Genomic DNA, 19,243 nt, shown 5'->3' on the forward strand with positions numbered 1-19,243 from the left:
GAACAGATGACATTTTTCCTTTTAAAATAAGCAGCATGTACTGGAGGAAAGATAACCATATACAACCCTGGAAAGAAATCTGGAACTATGCCTTAAGAGTCTTAAGAAAATTGACTCTCTTGGGCCCAGGAGTCCTACTCTAGAGATCTATCCTCATGAATAATTCTACAAAAGAGAAGGCTTTACATACAAGGCCGTGCACTGCACTGTTTGCAGCAGCAAACAGCGGGAAGCCTCCTGCATTTCCAGCTCAGGGGTGCATGCGAATAAGCTGAAGCACATCTGACTGACGGAATGACAGCCACCCATGACACATGTTTACACATGGTTAGAGAATGCAAAAAGTGCTTACGTTACGTTGAGTAAAAAAGCAAGGCACGGCAGTGTACATACGGAATGACTACAATCATATGGCAAAAAGCAAACGCCAGCCTGCAAGCTAAAGGTGCAGCACCACACGGCAGAGCAGAGGATCAGAGGAACCTGTGTGACCCTGAGAAGTCCTGGCCTCTCTGCTTCCGCAGAAAACGGGGAAACAAAAACAAAACAAAAACGGAGAAAACAAGTACCTGGCAGGATTTCTGTAAACATAAATGAGAAATGTGTGTGCTCAATAACCAACAGCTGCTGTTCCTACGTAGCAACAAGAGAGCCTGGTGGTGCTGCCTCACTCCTCATCACACCCTGAGCAGGTACCACATTATCCCCACTCTCCCTGTAAAGACTCCAGGGTCACAGGCACTCAGGCACTGTGATCTTAACTGCTTCACTAGAACTTTCTAAACAGACACTTGAGCCTCAGTCCTGGCTCTGCCATTTACAGGTGTGCACGTAACCCCTGAGCCTCAGTGCCCCCATTTGGTAAACCGGGAAAGATGATGATGCCTTTCAGGGTTACTCTGAGGGCTGGTAAGAGTTTTCAGAGTGCTGGGCACAGCAGTAGATAATCAATGAGCGATACAGTTATTATTGGGGGAAGTGGGTGGCAACCATATTAGTGTCTTGGGATAGAATCTGTACAAAGCTCATGACTAGCCGAGCAGAGTTTATAGCCTAATTACTCTGGCCATTACCACAGAGACAAGTGAGAGACAGGATTTTCTAACTTAATTCCGGATGGGGACAGGGGTAGTTTTTGTTTAAAGAAAAATTGCAGGGCTTCCCTGGTGGCACAGCGGTTAAGAATCTGCCTGACAATGCAGGGGACATGGGTTCGAGCCCTGGTCCGGAAAGATCCCACACGCCGCGGGGCAACTAAACCCATGTGCCACTACTACTGAGCCTGCGCTCTAGAGCCCGTGAACCACAACTACTGAGTCTGCATGCCACAACTACTGAAGCCCGCACGCCTAGAGCCTGGGCTCCGCAACAAGAGAAGCCACTGCAACGAGAAGCCCACACACCACAAGGAAGGGCAGCCCCCCGCTTGCCGCAACTAGAGTAAGCCCACGTGCAGCAACGAAGGCCCAATGCAGCCAAAAATAAATAAATTTAAAAAAAAAGAAAAATTGCAACACTATGATATGACAAGTGACATATGGCGAGAAGGCCGCCATGGCTGAGTTAAGGCCTAGATAAAAGTAGACAGTGATGTGTGAAGAACAAGTGGGCAGAGAAGCAGTTCAGCCTGGCCAGTGTTTGGCTCTGATTTGTGATGGCCGAACATGTGTTTCCATTAGCTGGGCTTTCTAAGTGGGAGTCTGCATTAAAAAAAAAAATCCTGAGGGACTTCCCTGGTGGCACAGTGGTTAAGACTCTGCGCTCCCAATGCGGGGGCGCCCGGGTTCGATTCCTGGTCGGGGAACTGGATAGCATGTGCATGCTACAGCTGCGAGTTTGCATGAAGCAACTAAGGAGATCACGTGGAGCAACAAAGGAACCCTTGAGCTGCAACTAAGGGGACCACCTGCCACAACCAAGTCCCAGCACAACCAAATAAACTAAAAAAAAAAAAAAAATCCTGAGGTTGAAACTACTGCCAGACTTTGTTATCCCTGACCTGCTTGTGCAGGAAGCACCAGCCACCACTCCTGTTGTACAACGCTCCCTGGGGTTTCTGGAAATTCCAGCTTGGCTTACAGCGAAGATCACCCCGAGTGGTCGAGTAGCATCTCCAGTTGCCCTCAGGCCTGGGTGCCTGTGCCCCGCCTATGGAGCAGAGGGGGAGAAAGGGGGCACTATTGATTTCCTAACAGCTATTCCAATGGGCTCCCAAGCAACATCTGTCCAAAAGGCACCTCACAAATAGGAAGGAAAAACGAAGCTTTTACTTTTGCATGGTTCCTTCCTTTAGCAAGTCAAATGGTGTGCCTTATTTTTTTTTTTTTTTGAGGTGGCTAAAGAAGTCAATGAAACACCTTGCTTAGCTCCCCCAAGAAGGAAAAGTGGGCTCCTGATGGGGCCATCTGCACTGCTCCCCACCCACAGGCCCCACACCCGTTCCTGTCGAGGCGCATGTGGACGAGGCTGCTGGGGACTGCTGAGGTGAGTCCCACGCCGGGCGAAGCCAGCTTCTGCTGGCCAGACCTCTGTCTCCCTTCCACCCGTGCCACCGGCTGCTCATGCCACACTCTGCTTCCTACAGGGAGCCAGACCACAGCAGAAAGAGGGGTGAGCCTTCATTCACTGGACTCGGGCTGTAGGAACCAAGGAAACACCCTGATTGTCACCCACTGCAGATGTGTGGACACGGGGTGGCTCCCCTGGTGGAGGTGGCCTGAGATGAAAAGGAGTACAGTGACCTTCAACAGCCACTCCTCCTCTGTGCCCCACAGGCTCCCTGACCTCCTCCGCCTTCAGAACTAGATGCGACTAATGTTAGGAGAGGGGGACTCCCACTGGCCCCCGTCTGGGGTCTGGGCTCTTTTGTGGGCCTGGGCCTACTCCTCCCCTCCCCATAGGCCACCAAGGTTGAAGGACCCAGGGTGCAAGGAAGGACTTTTTTAAGTCTGGGAGAGCAGGGCCACAGAAACTGTTCTGTTACTGGACACTAAGGAATGTACACTAAACATTACTACTTTGAAAATACAGCCAGCTACAAGATGAACTCCACAGGGGCAAATTCTATTACCTTTCCTCTTTCCACCCAAAACCAAAAGGACAAAGTGAGGAGCTGAAAATGAGAGGGAAGGGTATGCAGTGGGAGGGAAATAAACAGCCAAAAGCTGAACCTGACAGAAGTCATGGTTTAGCCACTCTTCTCTCACAGTTGCATCCAAATGGCAAGTCACCAAGGCTGCAAACATCTATCTCAGGAGTAATTAAATCAAATTAATCTCAGGAAAAGAGCTTTAAATGTTCAAAGCCCCATTAATGCTCATGCCTTGTAATTAAATACGTATGTTAAGAAGGCTTGGACAAAAGCAAAACATTTTCAAATGTGAATTCTTTACATTCACAGCATTATAATGCATTCTAAGTACTGATCTTGTAGAAAACTATGTAAAAAATTTAGTGAAGCACACTGTAAAAACATGGCAGAAAGAACGCAGATACAATCTCAGTCCATACTGAGCTTTAGAAAAATGTGCCTTGATAAACATCTTCACTTTTAAGGCTCCACATAAGTTATCCAGTGATAATCTCCACTTAGTTTTTTAACTCTCCCTGATCCTTGCCCCTCTGGATCCTGAGGCGGCAGCCCTCACATGCATCTTGGAAAAGTTCTTTGCTTCTGCTCTCCTGGGATCTTCTACTTTATTTCCTTGTTCGTGGGTTAACCTTCTCTTCTCTTTGATAATCAACCATGAAAGAGACTGGTCACCCCAACATACTGTGTGTCTTGAAGGGAAGGTATCCAATCTTCCATTTCTAAAAAAGCGTGTACTTGTCAAAAATCTCAAGAACACTACTGCTGCCACGTGGTCTCTGAACAGCTCTTGACTCCTTTGTCAAAGTGCTCTCACCTCACAGAGCCTCATTTGCTTCTCACAGCCACCCTGAGAGAAGGTGGAATAGGAATTGCACGTCCATCTTTCTGATGAGGAGAGTCAGAGTAAAAGACTTGCTGACAGTCACACAGTAAGCAGTTTACAGTCTGAATGTTATCAGTTCTCTGATTAAGTGCTGCTGGTCAGAACCGTTGGTGCCTCCAGGAAAGGCTGTCACAATGTAGACCAAATCATCTACAAAAGGCTCCCATGATTTGTCTAAATTGCTTGGTTCTGTTGCAACTGTAGTTATCAATTCTTTCTTAAAAAACACTGTGAGTTGGAGTTATGGACTGAATGTCTGTGTCCTTGGATAACTCATACATTGAAATCCTAACCCCCAATGTGATGGTATTAGGAGGTAGGGCCTTTGAAGGCCATGAGGGTGGAGTGCTCATGAATGGGATTCATTATAAAGAGAGACAGGAGAACCTGTTCCTTCTGCTCTTTGTCATGTAAGGATATACAGAGAAGATGTCCATCTGCAAACCAGGAAGAGGGCCCTCACCAGAACTCAATCTGCCAGCACCTTGATCTTAGACTTCCCAGCCTCTAGAACTGTGAGAAGTAATGCTGGTTGTTTAAGCCACCCGGTCTATGGTAATTTGTTATAGCAGCCTGAGCTAAGATGGCTGAGTTTGCAAAACTTAACAAAGTTTTCAAAGACAGGGATATCTGTGGTAAAGGAATTTTACCTATAGAAGATCTTAAAAAACAAAAGCAGAAGCCCTGATTATTCCAACTGGATTCATTACCATGGTCAACTGAATATATCTGTCAGGAATACCAGGTTTCAAATCAAAACCTCGAAATTAAGGGAAGAGGCAGAGTTTTCAGAAACCAAAGAAAGAGTATACTCGTATCTAATTTTTGGACAAAGATACTGTGGAAGGATTGTCACACTGACACCAGTGGATCTAAATGACATTTTAAAGTTTCTTCTAGGTCCAAAAGTCTGTGTGAAGCTCCTCTGCCCCTTGAAAGATTCTAAGGTAAGTAGATCTCATTCCAGAGGAGGAAGCCAAGTGATCCAGCAATATCATTTCAGAGAAGACTGAAGTAGAGAAACCAAATGCCTCAAATGAGGAGGAATCAAGAACAGTAAAAACCTCATCTTTTGTTTATTTCCCAAGTCGGAGGGGAGGGAGAACATAAATGGACCTACCCACATTTTCAAGGACTTAAAGATTAAAGGTGCTGTCTCAGAATTTTACTAATATCCCTTCCTTCAATCCTCAGATAGCTCGGAGAGAATGTCATCATATCCATTTCACATATGAGGAAACCATGTTACTTAGAAATTGAAGGACTTGCCTAGTTTACATAGGTTATGCCCAGGATTCTCAAAGTTACACTACAATTAACTTCCTATCATACTCTTTCCCCTGTTTTCTAGCAGGAAAAAACAGCTGTTCTGACAATTTTACTTATGTCTGATAAAAGGTCCTGGCTTTTGGAAATGAAACTAAAGAGATGACTGGAGCAGTAAATAAATATCAGAGAACAGATCTTTGTTCAATGAACAAAGTCTTTGTGTTCTGTTCCCTGAGAAAACTTAAAACATTTATTTTATTTTATTTATTTTATTTTTGGCCGCACCGGTGGCATGCGGGATATCTTAGTTCCCCGACCAGGGATCGAACCTGTGCCCCCTGCATTGGGAGCATGGAGTCTTAATCACCGGACCGCAGGGAAGTCCCCAAAACATTTATTTTAATGTCAAAAGTTTTTGCCTAGTGAATTTCATTTACTTCTGACACAGCTCCAGGTCTAACAGACGGAGGGAGCACTTCAGTTCAAGTGAAGAAAATGGAACTTTACTGTCTACATTGTCTGAAGCTCTGCCAAGCTTTCCTGGAAGTCACGAGACTATTCTTAACAGAAGACATTCCTGCTTCCAGTCCTGGATTCCTACAGCTGGCCAGCGAGGGCACCAGGCTTTCATTTTGCTGTTAAAAGCACAGAATTGTGTAAAACCGAGATAATTCTGGCAATGATTACCTTCTTTCAATTATTTTTATATTGAGAGAAAAAGTAGAGTAAAAAGCTATGAAAAGTATAAGCAGACGGTAAATGAAGTAGGGTGAAAACTACTTAATATGACACATTCACATTATTCAGAAACTATGAAGAAAGAGAAGGAGGAGCTACCGATCCGTTCATTCCAAACAGACTGAATGTCAGGGGAAAAAGTGGTCAGCTGAAGCTCGGAATTCTATGCTGGGGCAGTTTTTGTTTTTTAAATTTCTGTGGACACCGGTCAAAGAAAAAAAAATACATGTACATGCTGAGAAATACAAAAAGGCCTAATGAGTGAAAGCCTGTGTTTCATTCCAGAAAAAAAGCTCACACTGCACCCATTTTACCTTGCTTTTTGCACTCGACAGTGCACTTCTTGGAGAGATTTCCTGATCAGTACTTATAGATCTTTCCTATATATATATATATATTTTTTTTGGAATGGGTTATGAAAAATTTTGCTGGTTACTCTAGCAGTGGGCCAATTCTCAATTTATCCATCTTACTTTCTTATCAACAAAAGAGTTTTTAAAAAAAATTTATTTATTTTTATTTATTCTATTTTTGGTTGCCTTGGGTCTTTGTTGCTGCACACAGGCTTTCTCCAGTTGCGGCGAGCAGGGGCTACTCTTCGCTGTGGTGCGCGGGCTTCTCATTGCAGTGATTTCTCTTGCTGCGGGGCACAGGCTCTAGGCATGCGGGCTTCAGTAGTTGAGGTGCATGGGTTTCAGTAGTTGTGGCTCAGAGGCTCTAGAGCGCAGGCTCAATAGTTGTGGTGCACGGGCTTAGTTGCTCCACGGCATGTGGGATCTTTCCACACCAGGGCTTGAATCCGTATCCCCTGCATTGGCAGGCGGATTCTTAACCACTGCACCACCAGGGAAGCCAAAAAGCATTGCTTTTGATAAAGTATGACTCAGGCTCCTAAATGAAGACAACAGTCAACATTACTATGCAGATCGCTGTTTTTTTCAGATCGCTGTTTTTTAATCATCTTTTTTTTTTTGCTGGGCTGTGCAGTTTGCAGAATCTTAGTTCCCTGACCAGGAATTGAACCCAGGCCCCGGCAGTGAAAGTGCTGAGTCCTAACCACTGGACGGCCAGGGAATTCCCAGATCACTGCTTTTTAAAGTAAAAATTTAAGAGATTCTGAATTCAAATGTTGATTGAGAGACCAGAAAAACAAACAAATGAAAACATTCGAAGAACTGGATTAAGGAAACAACCTTTCTTCCTTAAGTGGATCTGCCGTGGCTCCATCCCTCATGTCAAGACCTTAAGACAAAATAAGTTCCTGGGATGTAGCACCACCACCAGGACCACTCATGCCCACTGGGAGAGCTGGGGGCGTGGAACTGGAAGGAGTGCCTGCCCTGCCATGCGGCCTGCTTCAGCATCGTGCTGGTGTGTGAGATGTGGGAAAAGCGAGAGGATTTACTTTCAGTTTTGAGAACCATGATTCATTCTCCCTACATTCTCTCAATTCTAGCCGCATTTTTAGTATTAAAAAAGAAAGAAAAAGAAGAGAGAGGCAGATCACGAAGCAGGGAACACAGAAGCCCACATCCTTTCAGTTCTACCATCAAAGGATTAATAACTGCTCACTTTCGTGAAGCTGTTTTCTTTCCAAGAAAAATATAAGCTTTGTGTCCTCTCAAAATGGTTTTTCCTGCTTTTCAACAATTAAAAAACATTATTTCAAAGTAATTTTCCTTTTCTCCTGGACTCAGGGTTGTAATTCCATGATAGCACACTTGAGTAAAATAATTTAGAAATGAAGCGTTCAAGAAAATGATACGTGAGGGGGCAGGTAACCCACGTTTGCAGAGCTCAACTGTCTTACGGTTTACTCTTACCTTTGAAGTCCCTTTCTACTTCCTCTTACTCTAGAAGACATGGTCAGTGTTCCTCAGAAGCTGGGCAGGCTTTTGATTAGAGATCAGTTTGCTAAGGTTCCCCAGGTGACATTAAAGGCGGCTCCAGCGGCATGAAATTCTCCTCTCCCTGAAGCAACAACGGGAGGAGGTGCTGTCCTCACCTCTCACAGAAACCACTACACCAGCTCACAGGGGCCGTCAACCAAACACGCCCTCGCATAAGCAGGGCTCCGTTCCACAGGGAAGAAGGGGGGCGGCTGGCCCCTGCCCTTTGGTAACGCTCTGCCACCCAGTCTTTTGTACCTTAGGTAAGTGCACGTGCTCGTTCTGCCAAGCTTACATCTCCCAACAACACCGACGTGTCACATTCGCGTGAAGCTGGGATCTGGGGGCTGGAGGGAGACTTAACTCACGTAGGCAGACTCAGACCTGGAGGTGAAGGGCTGATGCCAGCACACGGCACATGGCCAAGCGAGGGCGGAAGCCGGTTCCCCGCAGTCTCCCTGCAACGCCTCTCCTGCCACATTAACACAGTCCTGTCCGGCTCATACCGCCAGTGCACAAAGAGCTCGCTTTCAAAGGGGTTGTTCTGCCATGATAAGAGTTTTGGATGTTTCAAAGTTCCGACAGAAACGCACCCTCTTCTCTAACCCTGTGCACAGACAGTGAGACTGGGGTGACCGATGTGATGTTAAGAGCACCTCCCCTCCCACCAACAGGGTCTCTGCTGGGTCGGCTTATGGTGAAGATCCACCTCTACCCTCAACAAACAGCACCGACACTGAGCAATTTTGCCTGACAGCAGTATTTTATTGTTATGACACCGTCTTGTGACCCACTTTACTCCCTGCTCCTTACTTCTCGGTTATAAGCAGTAATTAGTAATGTCAGTGTTCTGGCTGGATTGCTCCAGGCCCATTAATAATGCAAGAGCAGGAACAGGATGAATGCATAAACGTGCAACAGAGGTTTCAAGGTTAAAAGCAGTAATGGGGAGAGCTGGGGGGAGGCAGGCGGTGTTGGCAGAAGAGGAAAGCGTGTGTGTGTGTGGTGTGTGTGTATGGTGTGTGTAAGAGAGAGAGAGAGAGAGAGAGAGAAGCAGGGAGGGTGTGGGGGAGAGAGGTGATGGGGAGTTTTGAATTTATTTTTTAAAACGTCCAGCTTCCCTTTAGGGGCAGTATGTACGGCGAAGCACTTCTCAGTGTCCTTCATCAAGCTCAGTATAGTTTCTCCTCTCCTCTGGAGTGGACACATGCCTCTGGCCACCTGGTGGGGAGGGCATCAGTGCTAAGTCTCAGGCACTGAAGAGTTACCAGTACATGAAATTGAGGTCAGAGGAAACTATGCCAGTATCTTTCAATCACCTTTCTGGTGTTTTAAATGACTGCTCTTATAAAACGCAATGCCTGCTTGTTCAGCAAAACTGGTACCTTCCCCCTTAAGCTTTTACAGGAAAGTCAAGACAAGTGATGCAGAACAGGTCGCGGTCTGGCAGCCAGGTACTCCTTCAGTGCAAGAGACAGAAGACGATGTTGTTGCAACTGCTTCCCCATCTCTGCAAATCTCCATCCCACCGTGTTTCCAAGGGGGGATTTCAAAAGGTACGATATCCAACATTCCTAAACAGATCTTTGTATTAGAACCGAATGACAGCAAACAAGCCTGCAAATTAGGAGTGGGAGAGGATGAGCATGGCTATCTGAAAAACATTTGCTTAGGAGATGGGGGAGGGGGCCCTGAAGCAAGGTGGACAGCCATCTGTGACTCCTGAGCCGTTTACAGCTACATTACCTTCTAAGCAGACACAACCTTTCACTTGTCCCTCACGTACCAAAAGTGAACTGCTTTACATACTAGGAAAGTAACAACTTTCTCTGCTGGTTTCACAACCAAAACCAGACATTTTAAAAGCCGGTGATAGCAATGCTTGGGTGAATCAGAACCCATCCTTACTTGTTAGTCAGAAATAGTCTCTGTGGGAAAAGGAAGCAGCTGGAAGCAGCCTTGAATCATAGTTACTGAAAGCTGTATCTATTCCCACGGGGCTCTGACTTCTGTGCCAAGGTTTTCTCACTGGCAGCATACGTTCTGTGCGCTAGAGATGGGGCTCCTGCAGAAAGGCCAGCGAGAAGAAAGGCAGAGCTGCCAGAGTTCCAGCTCTTTCCACTGGCCACAAAATTGCATCACGTCACCTACAACCTGAGGCAAAGCACTCCTTTTGAGGGTGGTGAAGTCAGCCCTCACAGGGATCCAGGAGAAAGGTTTATGGGTTTGAAAATATACAAGCATGTTTTTAAAATCACATGTCTATCATTCTTTTCAAGTTCCCTAAAAACAAATAAAATAAAATCCTTTTGTTTTAAAAGTTCAGAGATGACTGGGTTGATGAAAATGGGTACAGTTATTTTTTAATTGGAAAAGTAGTACACGCACACAGTACTCCCCCTCTCCTGCCTTACCCTCAGAGTAAGCCTCCCCCAAAGCAATTCCCTGTAACCAATTTCTTACTTATCCTTCCACACAGATTTTATTCACATGTTGGCACCCATCTCCTCCTCCTCCCATGTGAGACCCAGATATAAGCATACAATACCCACTGTTCTACACCTTGTTTTATTTTATTTAATTTTTTTACTTAATACATCTTGGTGATAGCTCCAGACTGGCACAACTGGACCCATGTCATTCTCTTTAATGCTATGGTGTACCGGTTCACAAGTCAAATCTGTTCTGTTGCCTCTCTTTGTAAATATAATCTTAACTGGATCACAGCCACATTCATTTGTTCACATATTGTCTACGGTTGCTTGCAAGCTACAAAGGCAAAGTTGAGCAGCTCTGACAGATTTATATGGTCCAAAAAGACTAAAATATTTACTATCTTGCCCTTTACAAAAAAAGTTTGCCAACCCCTGGTGTATGCCATTGTATGAATGTCCATATGTAATCTGTTCCCTGTTGATGAACATTCAAGTGTAAAATGGGTATCCTTAAGAATAAAATTAAACTGTAAACATTGAGAGGCACTAAGGATGAGGAGGAAAGGACAGGAACTAGCTGGAAGAAGCTGGCATGAAGAAGCAGGCGTAAAGAGGGAACTGCAGGGCAAGCTACAGCCTCCCAAAGTGTTACTTCCTTTTTTTAGAGGAAGTAAGAGGCAAACTGTAGGTCTTTTGATAAAAGGAAATTCCCCTTTGCTGTATCAAAGCTACTCCCTGTGTTTGTGTTTTTCTAAGTTAGGCAAGGCTGCCTGAAGCATACTCTGACCAAATTAGGAAGCAAGCAGGCTGATGTCTCTAAGCTGGTCACCACATGGCCAGGACGCCCAGGCATGCATACACAGTGATGGATGGGGAAGGAGAGACTCAGTCCAAGAAAGAAATGCTATTTGCTTGAGAAATTAGCCTTATGAAAATTACACTTAATAAGAATTAGTAATTGTTCTTGAAGATGAAATTCACTTCCTGCTTCTGACAAAAAAACCAGGGCTTCCAAGGTTTCTACAAGGGAAGAATGTGTGAGGTGCACAGTGGAGATGAATTCTTCGGAGCATTTTTCTGTTTACTCCAAGGGCAGTGAAGATCTTGCGAAGTACCAAGGAAAAACATACCAATTAGCTCTCTGATAGATTAATAAGATATTCAGTTTTACACTACTGAGAAATAAAGAACTTAGAAAGGTCATACTAAAAAAGAATTGTATAAATTTCTATTTGAAGACTGACTACTCAACTGCTTTATCTGCTGGAAGGATAACATTTTACACTAGTCTTACACTTTCCAACAAGGTTGAGGTATGCGATACTGAATCAATCATTCACACTGAGCTTGTTTCTGCCATCTCTACTCAGTGATATTCTTTTTCAGGAATGACTTCTGAGTTAACTTTTGATTCTCAGCCAATGAGCTCAGAATCTACTCCGACCACCAGCACTATCTGGGTAATAAAATTTAACCTTGAAAATCCTTGCTTTCCTCCCAAATTTCCAGATCAGCAAGATTCTTGGACATGATTTTTATTCCCTTAGGAATGTGCTCAGTTCAGTTCCAGTATTCGCTTTGAAATCAGACATGCAGTTAGAGTTAAGGTAAGTTTAAATGACAAAGCAAATCTCAGTTCTTCTTTTTTTTTTTTTGCAGTACGCGAGCCTCTCACTGTTGTGGCCTCTCCCATTGCGGAGCACAGGCTCCAGACGTGCAGGCTCAGCAGCCATGGCTCATGGGCCCAGCCGCTCCGTGGCATGTGGGATCTTCCCAGACCGGGGCACGAACCCGTGTCCCCTGCATCGGCAGGCGGACTCAACCACTGCGCCACCAGGGAAGCCCGCAGTTCTTTATAGGAAAATCTTCAAGGGAGCCAGGCAAAAAGATGTGGGCACTGCTCTTGGCTCAATCTGAGAACCTGCTCTCTCCAGCGCAGCAGCTGCTCCCCACAGAGAAGGCAGAGGCCCAGAGCAGCAATCTGCACGGGTGGCCATGGACTGGCATGGGGCTCCTGTTGAAACAGCGTTTTCTGTGCTGTAGCTCAATTTGTGTTGAGTTGGTATCCTGGTTCCTTTGCCAGGCTGCATGAGGCAGGAAATTCGCAGCCCTTCTCTCCAAAGTGCTCTATATGTTGTCAAAATTGCTAAGTGTTTGCTTTCTACCTATTCCTTTATTGACTTTGCACATTTATTTACAATCACCTAAAGGACCCATGGATTTTACAGGTAACACTATAAAGAACAGCTATTTTTTTAAACCCTGGTTGAACCCATCAATTAAGAACTGTATTTCTATTAGTCAAGACTTCTGTGACTCACCTTTAACTGAGTCAAACTGTACACTAATGGACCACTGAGGACATACACAGGTTAGAGAGCTATCCCTGAACCCGAAGTTCATATATAACCAAAAGACGAAAGTGTGATAGTTTCCTCAAGCTGCGTGAACCTGGCACTTAACCCCTTTCTTCGTCTGCACAGTGAAGATGTATGGGCTATATGAGTCCCCTCTACTCCCTTTATAAATCCAGCACCTACAATTACAAATGGAGAGAACCAAATGCCAGTAACATAGAACCACCTGGGCAGGCTCAGTGCAGTTCCCCCTAACAAGGTTTGAACTACACACTTGTGTCCCACTAGACGAACGTGAGCTGTCGATGGTACCCAGGTAGATGGGAGGCCTTCTTTGCCCTGCTTTCTCCAACTGAGGCTGCTGCTCGGCAGCCTGGCCGAAGCAGCGATGTGGGCTCGGCGAACCTGCTGCTGTACCTACTGCGATGCGTCCCTCTCCCCAGCTTGTCTTCTGCTTTCTTACTGCAGTGCAGAAGGCACCACGGCTCTACACAAGCTTTGTTGCCCTTTTATGGTAGAAAAATGAATTGCCTGCCCAGCAGTGGAGCGGAGAGAGATGACAGAACGGAAAGTTGTCATTTGTTGTGGTTTTGGCAGCAAGAGAGTGTTCTCCCCTCAGCCACCCTTGGATGGACAGTGCATGCCAGGCATTCAGAGAGGGAAAAGCAAAAGCCCAGCCAAACTGTTCCCCGATGCATTCTTCCTTTGCCTGGGCGGCAAAGGGATGTGTTTATTTATGAACGGTATCAAGCCTCATTCTTGTGAAAATGTACCTTTTACAAAAACAAGCCATAAAAAGGCTGTTTGTTCTCTGCTGAAAGATTTAAGCAGAGGTGTCCCAGAAAACATGGTTCCAATCAGATCGCATCCAAGGAACAGACTTCACTTCCTTGCGTAATGAGGATGTAGGACTGGAGCTGGGCAGGGAGGTGACCTCACTCTGAAGGAGGGGCTGTGGCTTTTACTGCAGCCCAGCGCAACCTTGGTCCCTGCCTCCCATATGGCTCAGAGGGACAGGAGAGTAGCCACAAACCCCAGATAAATGCAACTCCTGGGAAAACACACCAATATCCAAGTCCCTGTGGTAATAAACAGCAGTTGGTACAAGGCCTTAAACGGTCTGCACTTCTGTCAGGAGGCCCACAGAAAAAAAGCAGGCCTCCCAGCAGCTGGGAAAGCGTGCTGTTAAAAGGAAAATTTAGCAAATCTCTGTATGCACATCGGAGTTAGGGAAATTAAGCCATCTGAGTGAGAAATTAAGCTTAATCCAACATGCTTTCAGCTGGAAAACAAGCCTTTTAAAATGTGTGGGGAAAAAACTTTGATGGTTACGTGGTTTCTTCCATGTTTAAAAAGCACCCAAGGACTAAAAAAGCCGAACATACTGGTACGGAGCTGTACCCAAGCAGCAATTAAAGGATGTGCCCAGTGTCTCATTTTTGGGCTCCCTCCACACTACACTCCCTACACCCACAGGGGCTGTGCTCCGGGACAGCCCCGCAGGAGGAGGGAGCCTCCTGGACACCCGTGCCCAGGCTGTGTCCACCACTGGCCCTGGGCTGGCGCCTCCACCATCGCTCCTGATGGCTGCTGCCCCTCCGCTGCAGCCCCCAATCAGCCCTCAGAAGACTGTGTTTCTTCAGGACAATCCAACCCCATCAAGGCCTTCTGGAGAAGGAAAAAAATCACAGCAAGTACCTGAGGCACTACATAAACGGGCTTTGGGACCGGAGGGTTTGTTAACCGAGGACCACGGGAGCACTGTGTGATCCCAGGTCTTGCGGCACCAGACCCGTTACGATAACTAAACTGACAAGACTTCCCAGCTCCCCTAACATTCTGTATCTCATTTCTCCCCAACTCCCACTCCTCTTTCATGGCTCTACAAGGTCCACCCTCCTTGCACTTTGATCACATTGTCCCAACATCAGGCCTGCAAATAGCTCCCTGGAGTGTCCAGAATTAGATCTACTGTCTCTACTCTGCTTTGCAAAGCCCTCTTCAATCTGGGCTCTATTTATCTTCCTAGTGCCATTTTCTCCTGCTCTGTCACACTTGTCTACTGGCTGACCACTCATGCAGTTTTGCTCGTGTCAGAGTACCAGTCCCCCATCTCCACCCATTAAGTCCCAGTCAGGCCAAGACCCTGCTCTTTCAGGGAGTATTTCCTGACCGCTCTTCTGACTCCCTAGAGCAGTCACCATCACCATCTCACTATTTAACTGTCTTCACAGGAGTTGGCCTCCCCTGCCGAGAACTTAGGTTAGGGCTGTGGCTGCCCCTTTTGCATTTCTTCAGGCACAGCAGCGCTCAATAAATATCTGAATGACCAGATTCCAACCAAGCAGTGATGTCCCGCCTGTCTTGGCACAAGTCTAAGCTGAGGAAGCGGCTCACAAACATGTTCAGAGAAGAAGGAAGTAACATCGGGGAGGATAAGGGGCAAGACCCTCGTCGGCTGCTTCTGCATGATGGCTGGACAAAGCTTTTTAGGAAGGACTGAGTCCAGAGCTCTAGAGAGGGAAGGACTTGCACAGCAGGCAGAGCCATAGAATGAAGGGTTTAGGGGCAAGGGTGCCACCTGGAGAAAAGATCCAAGCCAGGAGAGATAAAGTTAGGTCAGAGTGGGCGCTGGCCTTGGGGGAGAAAAGAAGGGTTTTAAGGGAGGCAAGAGGGCCTTGGAAGAAAGAGGGCTGTGGTCACAGGACAGGGAGCTACAGAGATTTTTAGCAGCAAAATGTGACAGAAGAGGGGAGAGGAAGGCAAAAGGACAAGCCGCTGTCAAAGACAAGAGAAGAAAAAAATTGCGATCTGTTTCACTCTCTTTGGGCTAGAATCTGGATCAGCTTCTAGGGAGCTTTTGAAACTTAAAATGCTTTCCATATATATGCTTCTGATGGGAAATAAAACTGAAAAGTGCTTTTATGAGGCTTTAGGGATTTGATCTGAGAAATTCTCTTAGCCTACTTCTCTTTGAAAACCAAATGCCAATGCCAGTTTGAAAGCCCTCAGTATTCTAGAAATCAGAGACTCTGGACTGGAAGGACACTCGAAAGGTCATCTGGTCTCCCTCCCGGCCTCGAGGCTAGACCGCATGTTGCCAGTCGTCCTAGAGGAAGAAGAATCTGTCGAGGGCTGTACGTGAGCCTCTGCGCAGGGCCCCAGGCTCCTGGAACCTGTTTCACTGGTTACATTATAGTCTAGCGATCCATCTTGGATTCCTGATGGGCAGCTGAAGTCTGTTTTCTCAGGGAAGTTGGAAAACATCAGGTCACCACCACTTGTACGGAAGAATCTTGTACCAATAGAGAAACTACACACATGCAGCCTTCCCTTCTCCAGGATGACTAGCCCTTTAATCTTCTCACAAATAGCTGCTGACATTTTCCTGTTATGTTACAGATTTTCTTCATCTCTTAAAAAAGTGACTACACCATGAAATAGAATATTTGAGTAAAGGGTCTTGCCAGTTTCCAAGAGTGAGGTGCCCTCAAAGTAGTAAAGCAAAGTAGCATAGACATAGACATATGTCAGAGCATAGACATAGAAAAGTCAAACACATCTAGATTTCTGTTTTTTAAATTAACTTATTATGAAAAAATTTAAATATATGCAAAAGTAGGTAATATAATGAACCCCATGTACCTGTCACTCATGTTTAATAATTATCAGATCAGAGCCAATCCTGGCTTCTCTAAACCCTACCTGCTCTCCCGTCCTCCCTCTTCCAGTATAATTTCGAAGCAAATCTCAGACTACACATCATTTCATTTGTAAGCATTTCAGTTTGTATCTCCAAAAGACAAGGACTCTTAAAAAACCAACGATCATACCAAAATCACACCTAAAAACACACAAACAATGATAAGTAAGAAAACCTTGGATTTGATTCAGGGTTGTCACCCTGATGTTGTCACCTGCTAGCTGCGTGACTTTGAGTGGACAAGGAGTAGAAAGCCCCTAAAAGCCGGCAAGAGCGCTGCTGGCAGGTACTGTGACTTCCGCCGGGTGTAACTATGATGCTAAACTCCCACCTCAAGGAACTCTGACTAGATTGGCTCTGACTTTCTGGCAGAGCAGCACACTAGCTTTTGGTCATGCTCCTCAAGCCAACCTCAGCGGACTGCACTTGGCTTCTCAGCACTGCTCTGAGTTACCAAGGTGATTCTGAGTCCATCTTCTCAAGAGACATTAGCATGTAATGCAGACGCAGAGCACAAAAGCTGCCATTTGGCTTTAAGTGAGACAGCAAGGCTGACTCCTTAACCTGTTATACTGGAGATGAAGGGCAGTGGGTGCTGTAGGTCTGGGTGGTCGGTCCCACTTGGAGCGGTACACTGTCCACAGATACACACACTCGTTTCTAACTGTGGCCTGGGAGAAGGTCATGTGGCCTTTGGGAACCACAGAGATGACAGAGGCCCTTCTCATTCTCTGTTTGTCTCCAAGTCAGGGAGGACACTGGGGAGTAAAAGACCATTTACCTTTCTCAGCTACCACACAGCAATCACAAAATGACCTCGAATTCAACAGTAAACACAAGAAATTCCATCCAGTGGCAGCTTTAGCCTAGGCTTCAGTCTGATTTTACCTGAACATTCCTCTCTGCTACCGCTTCCCTTGCCTGCATTCCTCCTCCCTGACACAGACACCCAGGGGGATACAGGGTGTTTTTGAGCTTGTGTTATTACCATAGCAACAATTTTTCTTCTACCTGGAAGGCTGGAAGCCCTGCAGTGCTCTGTGCTGAGAATGCAAAGAGGGAACACTATTGCTTTGCTCTCCAACATACATGCACCACACACAGACACACACACATGCACGCACACACAACACACACTCCTTCCTCAAGGACATCACGATGAGGATCGCTAAAACAAATTAAGATGCTGACACCTAGTAACACAATTAGTGAAAGACAAAAAGGAGGCAAATGACTCTATAAAAATCTATTCTGTAGATTATCAATTCTTGAGGGATTTTTAATGTGAGATTTCTAAAGATTTTGAATCAAAATGCATCTCTCCTTTGATGAGGCCACAGGCACAGGAAAATGCATTATTTTAGCAAAACGTCTAAAGGCACTCAACAAGTAATATGTGGTTTCCAGAAAGAGAGGCACTCAAAGCTTCTGATCCCCGTATGGTTTGTGAACAGGGTTAGGCCGCTATGAGTCTGATAAGCAATGGCTAACGGTGGCCATAAAAACCATGAAAAAGGGTCAAAGTTCTTATTTTAATAAAGTGCCCATACAAACCTATTAATCCACAGAATCTTTTTCTTTAAGCACCACAGACAGTATATCTTAGTAGAGACCAAAACAACAGAAGACAGACAAGGAGGTGTGTCCATTTGCTAAGAGGACAGCAAAAGGCGAGCAGCCCCAACCCCCAGGGCTGCCTGCTGCACTGCACGTGCGGGTGACGGTCAAGACTCCAAGGTCAGCACCCTGCTAGGAAGACAATTACCAACGAATCATGGAGACGAACCAACACTTTTAAAAATATTCCCTTTGTGACTAATTCTGAGTTCTCCAGCAAAATGTACTATCAGTTTTGTTTCTAGGTCCTTCCTACACTCATCTCTTCGAATATCATTCCCTGAGATGCCAATCCTTCTAGACAGGGGTTAAAAAAAAATCAAGGAGAAACCTGAAAGGAGGGGACACAGCAGTGGTGCAGACCAAGCAACTGAGACATGGAGAGCAAACCCGCGAGCAGCCTGCTTCAAGACACAGCTCTCCCCAGGGCAGAACAGGGTTCTCTCTCAACTCGAACACTGTGGGCTGAACTGAGTGGTTATTTCTGACAGAACATATTGGTCAGCAAAAAATTTAGCTTCAAAAATCTATCCCCTTTCCATTGTGGCATGCTAGTAAGAAATGACATTTTTTGAGTACATGATTTGAAAAATTAAGGTAAGTGAGGAGTCCTCTTTTGGTCCCCTGATGGGACTTCACATCTGCCCACTTTAGGGGAACTCTGTGCTCTTGTGGTAAAAGATTTTACAAACCTGGGAGAGGTTCCTCCTTTCTAGGAATTCCTGTCCTCACCTGAGCCTGCACTGCACCTGTACACACTGTCGGCATCAGTCTCTGCCTTCCTTGTACGGACAGCAGCTGTTTACTGAGGAAGTGCTGGGCAGTGGGGTAAGCACTTCAGCTACATCACGGCATTTAACGCCCCCCCCCCCCCGCCCAACCCCCCTGGTGTAGATTTACTGAGATAAAACTGACAAGCCATTTACTTTTCACAAAGGCTCCACGACATAGGTGTAATTGTTCTCCTTTTATAGATAAAGAAAATGTGGCTCAGGGAGATGACGTTTTTACCCTAGGTCACAAAGCCAAGAAGAGGAAGAGCTGGAATTAAAGCATGAGCAGGTTTAACAACAAAATCCCTGTCTTATCCACTATGCCAGACTGTCTCCTTAGCTGCATCATAAGCAACAGCATGGATTTCTTTGATATTTACAGCCTCATGGCACCCAGCACAGGGCTGGACCCAGAGCAGTGCATCCATGAATATTTCTCATGTAACTGTATTCAAAAAGAACTCTCAAAACAGAGAACTTACTAATAA

At 45.8% G+C, this 19,243-nt stretch overlaps 1 protein-coding gene and 1 long non-coding RNA gene across 15 annotated transcripts in view; one reads left to right on the plus strand and one right to left on the minus strand.

Moving 5' to 3' along the window:
• RNF216 (ring finger protein 216) overlaps nucleotides 1–19,243 on the minus strand; it is a 171,987-nt gene that overhangs the window by 66,044 nt on the left and 86,700 nt on the right. The window contains exons 14-16 of one of the 14 annotated variants that reach the window (XR_016387722.1): nucleotides 8,129–9,444; nucleotides 7,805–7,952; nucleotides 2–6,872 (exon numbers count right to left, since the gene is read on the minus strand). The exons of 11 other annotated variants lie outside the window; for them this stretch is intronic. The gene's annotated coding sequence lies outside the window, so the exon portion shown is untranslated. Of the gene's footprint in view, nucleotide 1; nucleotides 6,873–7,804; nucleotides 7,953–8,128; nucleotides 9,445–19,243 lie in introns of those variants that run through there. 2 more of the 14 variants (XR_016387721.1, XR_016387723.1) reach the window with 2 other exon arrangements.
• On the plus strand, nucleotides 8,235–12,473 carry LOC149747364 (uncharacterized). Its single transcript, XR_016387724.1, has 2 exons — nucleotides 8,235–9,426; nucleotides 11,965–12,473. It is a non-coding gene; the product is annotated as an uncharacterized LOC149747364 (long non-coding RNA).

This window comes from Delphinapterus leucas, chromosome 15 (genome assembly GCF_059928025.1).
Source record: "Delphinapterus leucas isolate spDelLeu-1000000601 "Yukka" chromosome 15, BTC_Dleu_Yukka2, whole genome shotgun sequence".
Taxonomy (NCBI): Eukaryota; Metazoa; Chordata; class Mammalia; order Artiodactyla; family Monodontidae; genus Delphinapterus; species Delphinapterus leucas.